Raw genomic sequence first — 12,105 nt, forward strand, 5'->3', positions numbered from 1 at the left:
TACAGTATGTGAAGGAGTCAAAGCAGGGGTAGGCTGCAGCCCTGGGATTGGGAAGAGCTGGAGCAACACAGCAGAATGAATGAATAGGCCATTTCTATGCTGGGCTGTTGAATTAAATTTCTCTCTGTGTCAGGGCATGTGGTTTCTAGGCTGGCTGCAGGGGGTGGTGTTTGGGGGAGACAGAGCTGCGTGGGGGGGAGCAGGCGCTAAACAAAGCCAGCAGGAAGTAGGGAGCAGAGAGAGATGGGAAAAGGGACACAAGTGGAGAGCAAGAACTGGAAAACATCAGGAAGGGGAGATACCAATGATAGACACACTTTCAGTAACTAGAATGAAAGTATATAAATATGTTGAAAATAGCCTCCCCTCAAAACTGGCAGAGTACCCCTCCAGCGCCCACACATCGCCCTTAAGGCAGGAGGGGGCAGAAAGGAATGAGCGGCTGGTGGGAGGCATTTAGGGGAGGGAGTTGGCAAGAAGGTGGTGTTGAGGGGGGTTTAGGGGATGAGGCAGGAAGAGGTGGAGTGGGGGCGGAGCCAGGATGGGGCACCCACCAGCAAAACCAAAAGTCAGCACCTATGAGTCGGGGTGACAGGATCCCCCCGCCCACCTGCGCAGGGTGTATTTGTTGCCTGTACAAACTTCCCCAGCAGCTGCACAAAGTTGTTGTAAATTGTGTCACAGTGAACCCCACGCTGCTACCGTTACCCCCATTGCCCCCTCCCCAGTTCAGGCTTGCCCAGCCAATCACTGCCTCCCCAGCGCTACACATGACCTTTGACTTACATCAGTCATAGCGCTCTTCCACCATTGTGCACCAGCTTGGTTGGCGCTCTCTGCCATGACGTCATTGGTCATGGGGATGTCCAGGGGATGCGATTTGGTGGGGACTCTGTTCTGAGGGGCGGCAAAGTAAGGGACCGGGCCAGGGGGCTTGGATGCGAGCCAGAGGGTCTCAGGGGCAGTCAGGGGACGGGGGATGTGGGCATTGGATAGGGTGTGAAAGTCTCAGGGGGCTTGTCAGGGGTGGGAGTGTGGCTAGGGGTTGGGGCAGTCGGGACGGGGGTTGGATAGTTAGTGGGGTCCTGGGGGGTGATTAGGGGGCAGGGGGATCTCGGCCGGGGGCGGTCAGGGGACAAGGAGCGGGAGGGTTGGATGGTTCAGGAGTTCTGGGGATCCTGTCGGGGCAGGGAGCGGTTGGATATGTGTGGGAGTCCTGGGGGTCTGTCTGGAGGTGGGGTGTGGCTAAGGGACAGGGCAGTCAAGGGACAGGTAGTGGATAATGTCCTAGGGAGGCAGTTATAGGGGTGGGGTCCTCAGGAGGGGGTAGTCAGGAGACAAGGAGCACTGAGGCTTAGATGGGGGTGGGGTCCTGGGGGGCAGTTAGGGGGCAGGGTCCTAGGAGAGGGCGGTCATGGGACAAGAAGCAGGGGGGGTTGAAGGTTCTGAGGGGGGCAGTCGGGGTGGGAAGTGGGAGGGAGTGGATGAGGGTGGGGCTCCCTGGTTGCACACCCTAATGACATGTGCCTCACACGCCTATGCACTTCACTCAGCATTTTCAACCAGCTGTTCCAGCCAGAATCAAACAAATTCTCCAGCTCCAAAATCCCAGTCCAGTAGCGCCTTAGTGCACTAGCAGGTACACATGCCCAGAGGCCGGTTTGCTATGGTACTTCACACTTCCCAAGCCTCATCTAATGGTCTCCAGGCTAGATGCATTCACACCACCTCAGTGACACAAGGCTATATCACTAACACAGAGTGGGTATATCTAAGGCTAACGTCATACATCAAGTCAATGGCAAAACTGGGAAGAAAACTCAGATCTCCTGCCTCTGAGACCCATCCTTTAACCCAAAACTATTATTCCCTTTATTTATTAGTATTATTAAATTGGGTGTTTGTTATTAGGATGGGTAGGATTATTCACAGAGGGGAAAACCAGGTATATCAAGATTATGTGCTGGGTGTCAGCTGGTGGGGGTGGGGGAAGGCAAAGAAAGCAGTTAATCAACCTAGACATAGCAGCATGAGTGCAGCATATTGACAACATATCAGATGCATCACAGAAAGCCAAGGAGAGAGGTTTTCTAATGGTATTAGTTTGGAAATGCTGATAAAAATCCCAGTGCCCATACTTCATCTTTAATAAGGCAAAACACCCACACTGATTCCAAAGGGAGTTTTGTCTGAGAAGTGACAGAGCAGAGGACTGTCAGATTTGACCTATTAAACTAAGGGTTCCAATATTCCATTTAGTTCAATAAAGTTGATTTTTAATGGGAATATATAGGACAATGGTTAGTTTCTATGGCCTAAAATGTTTCTCCAGCTCCCTTATAATAAATAACCCATCTTGTTAAAGTGTAAGGGAATTGCATACCTAGATGTTCCTGTTTTAAAGAAACAGTCTTCAAATTTTTTGTGAACAAATAAATTCTTTCAGAATAAAATTGTGTTCCTCTAGTATCCACAAGGTGGTGAGCAATCTCTTCTTTTCTGACATCTGGCTTTGGGCACAAGGATTCTGTGTAGCACTTGAAAGTTACTTTAGCGTAGAAGGAAAGATTTGTTTTTAAGAACTGCAGATTTTATAATTACAGAAAAGATTCAGTAGTAACTAATGTCTCATTTTGTGCTTCTACAGAGTAGGTGTTACAGCTAATAAAAAGGAATCATGGTCAAGGATATCCCTAGTTTTATGGAGGCCTTCTACAAAATTTGAGGCTCCATTTAGCTCCTTCCCCATATTACACGAAGCCCTCAAACTTTGCACATACCATTTTCTGATTTAATACCTGAAAGTTATGTTCAGCTTTGTACAAATGAAAATTACACAACCAGAAAAACAATGCCCCCTCATTAGAAGTCTCTATTACAAGTCAGTTACTCCTCAAATAAGACTACTAGAGTTGGGTGAAGAATTCACAGCAAATATTTTCAAATGAACAGGTTGATTCTCCCTTACTTTTTTGCTCTTCAGAATTATTAACTAAATTTTAGTGCATACTTTTTGCTCTATAGGTTGTGGGAAAGTCTGTCTCAGACTATAGGCATATCAGGACAGGAACTCCATCTTTCTCCATGTAACCTGCCACAGCCGGCAGACTGTTAGCACCCCAAAAATAGATCTAATTTAGAGTTTTATAGTGGTCATCATCACAATATTGTGGGAAGCATCTAGACATAGGTTGTGTGGGCGTAGACAACTAAGTCTGGAAGACTCTAGCACCTACTTAGGGATTGCATTAATAAATAAAAGAAATGCTGTATTTTGAACTGAAGCTCATCTCACTTTATTAGAAGTGGATACATTTAGTTATGGTACAAAATTTCTCCTTAAAACTGATATTCAGTGGCTTTTTTTAAACTCTAGTGTCCCCCCCATAAATAAAAGTTGTCTCTGGATTAGCAGAATGAAGGTGGACTTCATGGAGTCTTCTGTTCTCCCTTTCCTTGGGGGGGTTTAATTTGAGGTAGGAGCACTGTTGTCTCATTTGATTATGGTCAGAAAGGTATTGGCAAACAGGAAGATCATGCAGCATTTCCTAAAGGTGGCCAGACTGAATTAGTTGCACTGAATGTTTGTTCTATAGCTAGACCCCCATGATCAAGAATGCTTGATCGCTGACTTTTGCTTTTACCTGAGCTTTGTGAAGTGCAACTGTCTTGGCAGCGTAGATACAGAGATGCAGCAAGGACCAGAGCCATTAATGACTTTTAATATCAGGACCAACGCCTTGAAAATATTTCTTGTGAAACTGTGTCCCAGTATCTGGAAAAATAGGAAGAGGTCTTTTATTTTTAATTTCCTTGAGAGAAATGATACTCCAGCTTGGCTTGCCTAATACAGCCCCATGCAGAGCTCTTCTAACTCAGATAGTACAGGAATGTTGTTACACCTGATTTGTCTCACTGTGGATAAGTATACTAAAGGTAATCAACTGTTTCAGAGGAGACAGATGGGGCTAAATTAAAGACAACATGCCACAATTGCTCAGGTGTATTTAAGTTATAGAATATTCTTTATTGCAAAACGTTTCTGATTAATTTTGTCTGCTCAGTCACTTCAGGACACTAGCCTTTTTTGTCAGTATTTCACTGATAGATTTCAGAGAGCTTGTAAAGTGATGTCCTCTGAAAAAGTCAGAAGCCTGATTCAGCACGGTGTGACTCCAGTTTTATACCAGCTCCATGGATTTCAGTGTTCAAGTGAACGGTTCTCCATTTTTTGTGAAAGTTTAGATAATGCCAAATCCACTTGTAAGATACAGGAACACAGAGCTTGCCATAATGAGTCACCCCATCCTTCATTCATGTCTTATGTGGTCTGTCTGGCTATTGCCAATCCCTAACACTTCATAGGGGAAACTCCCAACTATAATGCACCTACCCAATTCTGGAATGACAAACAGTGTGCATTTATGTGCTTTCTTGACTTCCGCTTGTGTTTTGCCATGCTGTGCTGTGCAAGCATACAGTAGACACTGCTAGTCCATATGCAGTTGGCATGAGAGCACTATACTCCACCAAAGTGCAAACTAATTAATTTTGAGACAGCTCCCCGCAGCAGAAAGCTAAGTGTCACACTTCCGTGAACTACCTTATTTAAGCCATTTTGTTAGTCTCAAGTATTTTCAACAGAAAAAACTTGACATGTACATAGTACATGTACACAACTGACAGATTTACACTCTGGCAAGACAGTAACTATGCAACACAATCAGTCATGTCAGTAGAAACAGACCCCTCCTTTGCCAGGAACTCTGATACATAGATAATTGGGACTAGGAAATAAAGTTATTTTGTCTTGTACCAGTTCTCTTGTAAGTCACTGTTGTTAAACTCATCAGTTAAAAAAAAAAAAGTGAGATGTGAAAGATCATTTGTTTCTGTATTTTTCCCCCATCACTTTCACTCACTCCACAAGAACATGGTGTTTCTTTTTGTTTAATTATTGCAGTTGTGTTACTACATAACTAAGTATGCTAAGGACAAAGTTAGTTTGTAACACTCAGTAAAATATCAACCAAATGTTGTCATTATGTAACTATATACGTGTAGTGAGGCGGTGTGGGTCTGTGCTGCCCCAGAGAGAGACGAACCTCTCTGGACACCAGAGGGTTAGGCATGGCACAGGAAGTCTAAAGGCCCAACTCCAGAGCTCCCTGTGAGGGCAGCCGCTGGGAAGGCCAGATGTCTCTAGCTTATCTCCCAGTTGGGAAACCCCAGCAACCTGCAGTGGACCCAAGGGCTGGCCGGGCCTGCCCCAGGTCAGCTACCCGGAGGAGTTGCCAAGCCTGCCCTGCGCCAGCTATCCCGAGGAACCCATGGTGCTGGACACCCACCCCCTCCCCCAAGGACACCACCCTGACCCAGGTACCTCAGGTCTGGCTGCACCACTGCCAGAACCCATGTCAGTGTGTTGCGGCCAGGATCACTGACACAGCAGCAGGTGCTCTGCCACTGGTAGGGCCCCAAGCTGGGAGGCAGTATAATGGGAGGGTCTGCGTCCCCCCTGCCACCCAACTCACGGGTGCCAGTCTCCCCCTCTCCCAGGCCTTCGAACCTAGGGCCTGGGCTCACTATTCATATACTGTTATTGCTCAGCCCCTGCCTGAGGGCGTGAGCACCTGACTAACCATTGCCCTGCCCTGACCTAGGGCCTGGGCTCACTATTCATATACTGTTATTGCTCAGCCCTGCTTGAGGGCATGAGCACCTGACTCACCATTGCCTTGCCCTGACTTAGGGCCTGGGCCAACTATGTATATACTGTTATTGCTCAGCCCCTGACTCACCATTGCCCCACTGTGACCTAGGGCCTGGGCTTATGCCTGTGTTTATTTCTGCCCTCACAAGGGCCATGGAGTGAGACTCCTGCAGCCAGACTAATTCCCTGTTAGGCCTCCTCCCGAACTTAGTGAGGCAGTTGGGGTTCCTGCCACCACAGAGAGAGACGAGCCCCGGCTAACCTCTCTACAATAAGATTTATATAGTGCCTTTCATCCTGAAGAATCCTAAAGTATCCTAGAAAACTTATAAACAAACATTCTGAACATAAAGGGTTCACTTTGCTGCATTTCAGAGAGGAGTTCTGTTAAGCAGCTCACAGTAACCCAGCACAACTATTTTGAACAAGAAATACTGTATTCAGTTGAAGTTGCAAAAGGGTTTAGGTAGGCAGGGTCGGCTCCAGGCACCAGCTGAGCAAGCTGGTACTTGGGGCAGCATATTCTAAGGGGTGGCATTCTGCCCAAACCCAGGGCAGCACGGCCGGGGTGGGTTTTTTTTTGTTTGTTTGTTTTTTTGGTTTGCTGCTCCGGCTGCCCTGTAGGGGGCGGCATTGCGGAGGAGGGGAGTGCCCTGCAGCAAACTGGGCAGGGCAGCCCCTGTTCTTCCTTCTCCGCCAACTGGAGCGGAGCGGAGCATAGGCTAGACAGGGATGTAAACTATCACAAACACTGCTGCTTTTTCAAAGGTTTTATTTCATTTAAAAGTTTTTTGTTCAGCTAATGAAGTGACTACCAGGACCTTAAATTGAAAACCTTATTGTGACGCTGTCCTGTTAGTCAATATTTGCTGTAGTTCTTCTAACGTTTAATTTTCCCACCTCCCTCAGAGGATGTGAGACTAATTCGAGGACTTTTCAGTTCCTGGCTGGTGGAGAGGGTCATAGGTTGTACCTCTTGAGCACCCCCTTGGGGTGAGGGTAAGTACCCTTCATCCCAGACATGCAGATGTCGCTGTAGAGGCAGCTTGGAGTGCATGGTGCTGTCCTCTGCCTGTAAATCTTAGGGACATAGCTCCCCCCTTCTAGGTATAATATCAGCCCAAAACAAAGAGGCAAACAAAGTAATCCTGCAGCCTACAACCAACCAAGCTCATCCTACTGTTCCTCGCAAGGAAAATGGTAAATGGCATCTGAGGAGGTCTGGATTCCCAGCCCTTTGAAAGGCCCAGCATGAGTACCTTGTGTTCTCAAAGAGAGGAGCAAAGTAGATAATCCCTCTTCCAAGGGTCCAGACAGCACAGGCACTTCAGCAGCTTTCCTAGTCAATAGCGCCTCCGCCCCCCAGTGAGGCTAGGGAAGCTCTGTGTTCCAACTCTGCTTCCTTCCAAGGGCACCCTCCAAGACGTTTGGATCCTCCCTTTCAAGGAGCTGGCCCTCTCCAGGTTTGACAGGCCTTATGTGCACTGGGTGGGGGATAATAGTGCGCAAAGCAGCTCTTTAACCCCTTCCTGATTGGGATGGAAACTTGTCCTGTCCCCACTCACCGACATGGAGAAAAACCCAGGTTATTTGGGGGGGTTTAGGATACAAGTTCCCTTACAGTGACTCCTGCAGAATGATGGGGGAGGGATGCACACAAATCTCATTGGCTATTTGTTAGCTTGATAGGTGAACAGTCAGGTATTCCCACTTCTCCCCACAAGTGAAGTGACTCTCACTGGCAGGCCACATGGCAACTCTTGCCCTGGCTGCAGGCATTAGCTAAGAACTGACAATCTTGTAGCTGGAGAATAGACCAGGTCATGTATATTAATTTTGCTCAGAATAGGTATTAGTTTTATAAGGATGTATTTATTTTTTAGACTCTATGAAAGGCTTGTAAGTTGCTGTGTGCATTAATCTCACATCTATAGCTCATGTTATAAGGTAACATTTAAGTGTTTGCTCTGTAACTAAACCCCTACATTACCAAATGTAAAATACTACTTTGCTACAGGCAATGTTCTCTCCTGCCTAACAAAAGAAGGCCCCTAGACATCAGGGAAACTACTGTGAAGCTTCAGAAGATAAAAGATTGTTGATTGCTTCACTGCACATGAACTCATCCCATTATTTTGAACTTCAGAATAAGTGAATAAAAAGGGCAGTCCAGATCTCAAAAAAATTAATCGTGATTAATCATGATGTTAATAATAGAATATTTATTTAAATATTTTTGGATGTTTTGTACATTTTCACATATTTATTTCAATTACAACACAATACAAAGTGCAGTGCTCACTTTATATTCACTTTTTATTACAAATAGCACTCTAATAACAATATTTTTCAATTCACTTAATACAAGTACTGTAGTGCAATCGCTTTATTATGAAAGTTGAACTTACAAATGTAGAATTATGTACAAAAAAACCCTGCATTAAAAAATGAAACGTAACACTTTAGAGCCTACAAGTCCACTTAGTCCTACTTCTTGTTCAGCCAAATGCTCAGATAAACAAGTTTGTGTACATTTGCAGACGATAATGCAAACTGGTGTGTGTGTATCCATTTATAACCTTTACCCCAGTGGTTAAAGCACTTACCTGGTTTGTGGGAGAGTTGGGCCTGAATCAGGCAGAAAGAAGGTTTGAATCCATATCTCCAACCTCCCAAGTTCATCCCTTTATCAGGCTATAAAGGGATTGTCAAGCTCTCTTTGGGACCAATGAATATTTAAGTAATTATACCAGGCAGCTTCAACAGGAGAGATTGAAAGCAAAGCTTACAGCCTGGGGGTTAGGGAACTTGTGGGCTAGGGGGTAGGTCTATGTTCAAGTCCCTGCTCCACAGGCAGGATTCAAACATGAGTATTTTGCCCCGGGCAATATTATAAAGCAGGGGTCTCAAACATGCAGCCCGCGGAGTTATTTGCTGCGGCTCGCCAAGCTCCCCACCCCCCTGGAGTTATTTCCTCTGGCCGCCAAGCTCCCCTCACCTGCGGCGCCTTCCTCCCCCTGCCCCCCCAGCATGCCACGTCCCTGCTCCTCTGCCTACCTTCAGGTGCTTCCTGATGCCAAACAGCAGTTTGTGGACCATGAAATGAACTTTTCCAATTTGCTGATTAATTCCAAACATGTTTGGAAAACTGAATATTTCCCTGATTTTTTTTTTATTTGTTTGTTTGTTTTGTTTGCTGGTCAGCCTGAAAAAAAAAATTATTCACCCAGCTCTAGCCAAGGCCACCTGAATTCTGATTTCTGCAGTTGTGGAATTTGTTGCAGAATCCAGTCCTCCTCCCAGAATTGTGCCCCAGAATTTGAGTTTCTAAATTTAAAAAAAAATATTTCCAGCCCTTACAGTTGCAAAGAATGTCTTCCAAGTCATTTAAGTCCATTCTACAAATTACCTGAAATAATAACTGACTAGTGTCAACAGTTCTCATTGGGTATAAAATCTGAATCAATGATAATTTAAATATCAAAGTTAACTATTTCTCTGCCAGATATTCTAGAAGAAAAATCTAGCTAATACACACCACACAGTCCTAAATTGGCTGAGTTGCCTTTAGAGATCCCAAAAGCCCAAATATCTCCTGCCCAAGTGTGAAAACCTCCAGCTTCTGCAAGGTAGTTTTGTGTTTAAGGAGACAATCTCCAAAAAATTGAAGATTTATGTACAGAATAAAATTAAATTGAATTTAGTATCATAATCAAATTAACTAATGCGAGGAAAATGGCTCTGATGGCATTGTATATCTTCATACCAGCCATTAAAAAAACTCAATTAAAAAAAATTATTTGAAGCTTTGAGTCTTTAGATGGCTGATTTGCTACAAAAAAGCAGAAAATACTGCAGCTGAATTTAGGGTGAGCTTACCATGGAATATATGGAGTCTTATCAATGGCTCAGTGAGAAAAGCTAAGCAGCCCTCTCCTCCACTCTGGTTGGATCTGTCTCTGGAGGCTTGGGCAGCAGGAAGAGACAGCCAGTCTGGCAAGGTCAAGAATCTCTGGCAACCTCCTACCAAGGCCCACTGAATTAAACTTCCACATATTTTGGAGCTCTGTACCAGAATACACAAGATTTCAATCATCTATCAGGAGCCAACAAGTGTTGCTACCAGTGGCAATGAACCCCACAAAGAGATCTACAAGAGTGACAGGGAGCTTACTGGAGGGACCTGCTAGAGATAGACTGGGCTGAGGGGAGTGTTTCTTAGTTGCATGGTGTCTTGGAGAGGCGCCAAGGAAATTGGTGGTGGGTGAAGGCTAGGAAACCTGGAGAAGATAAGATAGACTTTATTCTACACTGTTATGTGAAATAAGCACAGGTAGATCAGAAGTTCTTGCAGAAATGGCAGGTTAGCCTGAGTAGGGAGAATTTATAGTGGTGGGAGATAAACTGGAAAGTGGCTAGAAAAATTGCAAAGGCATGTGAAGAAGACATTAAGAGCAGAGGGGAGTCAAGGCAGAGATTCTTCTTTGTATAAAGGAAGTAGAATACAGTAAGTTCTCACTTAAAGTTGTCCCGGTTAACGTTGTTTCATTGTTATGTTGCTGATCAATTAGGGAACATGCTCATTTAAAGTTGTGCAATGCTCCCTTAAAACGTTTGGCAGCTGCCTGCTTTGTCCACTGCTTGCAGAAAGAGTAGCCTGTTGGAGCTAGCTGGTGGGGGCTTGGAGCCAGGGTGGACCGGCAGCCCCCCATCAGCTCCCTGCTCCCCTAAGTTCCCTGTGCGGCAGCCACCCAGCAGACTATCAATTGCCGGCAGTTCAACTGTCCCTCCCCCCATTACCATGTGCTGCTCCTGCCCTCTGCTCCCTGGAGTATCCTTCTTGCTGGGGGAGGGGGAAATAATATCAGGGTGTCCCCCTCCCCTGTGCTCCTGCCCCCTGCTTACTCTATCTGCATAGAGCACGGGGGGATGGGGGGGACACACAACGGGGCTCAGGACTGAGGGATCGTGCTGGCAGCAGCTGCTGTCTCAACTTCCTGGTCTATTTAAAAAGGCAATCTACTTAGAGTGGTTCAGCATACTTAAAGGGGCAGTGCGCATCTCTCTCACACACACACACAGGGTGTGTGTCTCTGTCTCTTGTCTACCATGCTGTCTCCCCTCCCTCCATTCGTGCTGCCTTGTAGCGTATGAGGCTACATTAACAACAGCGTGTTAACCCTTGACGGCTCAGCCGAGTTCTAGTTCATCATTTAGCAGTAAGGCATTCCCTGGGAAATATCCCACCCTCTGACTCCTCCACCTCAACCAATCATCATTGCTGTGTACAGTATTAAATTGTTTGTTTAAAACTTATACTGTGTATACTGTGATAGACCCAGGCCAGGTGGGTACAGCAGAATAGCAGAAGGAAGATATACTGGCCACTGGATTAACAGTTTTCTGTTCCCTGACTGACCAGAGCAGGGGCTGCTCCAGGCTAATGAGAACACCTGACTCTAATTAAGCTGTAAAGAGTCAGGTGAGGCTATTCAGTTAATGTGACCACCTGACTAATTAAGGCCCTGCTGGTACTATAAAAAGGTCTCACTCCAGTCAGGCAGAGGAGAGCTAGGGAGTCAGAGGAGAGGAAGTACAGCTGAAGGGCTGGTTACTGAAGACACTCTCAAACCATCATTAAAGAAGCCCTAAGGTAAGGGTGAAGAAGGGAGAAGCAGGAGAGCTGTGGGGAAGTGGCCCAGGGAAATGTAGCAACTCTGGCAGTGAAAGGTTGGCTGCCAACAGCTGCTGCTACCATTAGGGTCCCTGGGCTGGAACCCGGAGTAGAGGGCGGGCCTGGGTTCCCCCCAACCCACCACTACAGGAACAGCTCCTGGAAGGGGCAGTCAGGTCCCTGTCAGGACAGGAGACTGAACAGAGACTGTGGGAGTTCTCTCACCAACCTCCTTGCAGCCTATGATGAAAAGGGCTCAGTAGACTGTAACCCTGGCCCTAGAGAGAGAGAAGGGCTACGTGGAGGGTCACAGTGAGCCACTGAGGCTAGCAAAAACCGCCTAGAAGCACAGGACCCACAGGAGCAAGGTCAGAGCTCTGCCACAATACATGTATATAATATAGTCTTTTGTCTGGTGAAAAACATTTCCCTGGAACCTACCCCCCCACACACACTCCCCTTTACATTAATTCTTATGGGGAAATTCGATTTGCTTATCATTTTGCTTAAAGTCACATTTTTCAGGAACATAACTACAACATTAAGTAAGGAGTTACTGTAATAGGGGGCCTGGAATCATTCATGGAGCAGTTATTTGTGGGGTGTGGAAAGTAAATGTAGGTAAATGTAGGAGTTATTGATGAGGTAACCTAGAGCAAGGTTGTAGGAAGGGCTTGAATTCTGAGGTCTTGATAACTTGGGAGGGTAACTGCTGCTG

At 46.0% G+C, this 12,105-nt stretch overlaps 1 protein-coding gene across 4 annotated transcripts in view; it reads left to right on the plus strand.

Annotated features, from left to right (window-relative positions):
• GCNT1 (glucosaminyl (N-acetyl) transferase 1) overlaps positions 1-12,105 on the plus strand; it is an 87,544-nt gene that overhangs the window by 1,783 nt on the left and 73,656 nt on the right. The gene's annotated exons all lie outside the window — the stretch shown is intronic.

This window comes from Mauremys reevesii, linkage group 6, assembly GCF_016161935.1.
Source record: "Mauremys reevesii isolate NIE-2019 linkage group 6, ASM1616193v1, whole genome shotgun sequence".
NCBI classification, from domain to species: domain Eukaryota; kingdom Metazoa; phylum Chordata; order Testudines; family Geoemydidae; genus Mauremys; species Mauremys reevesii.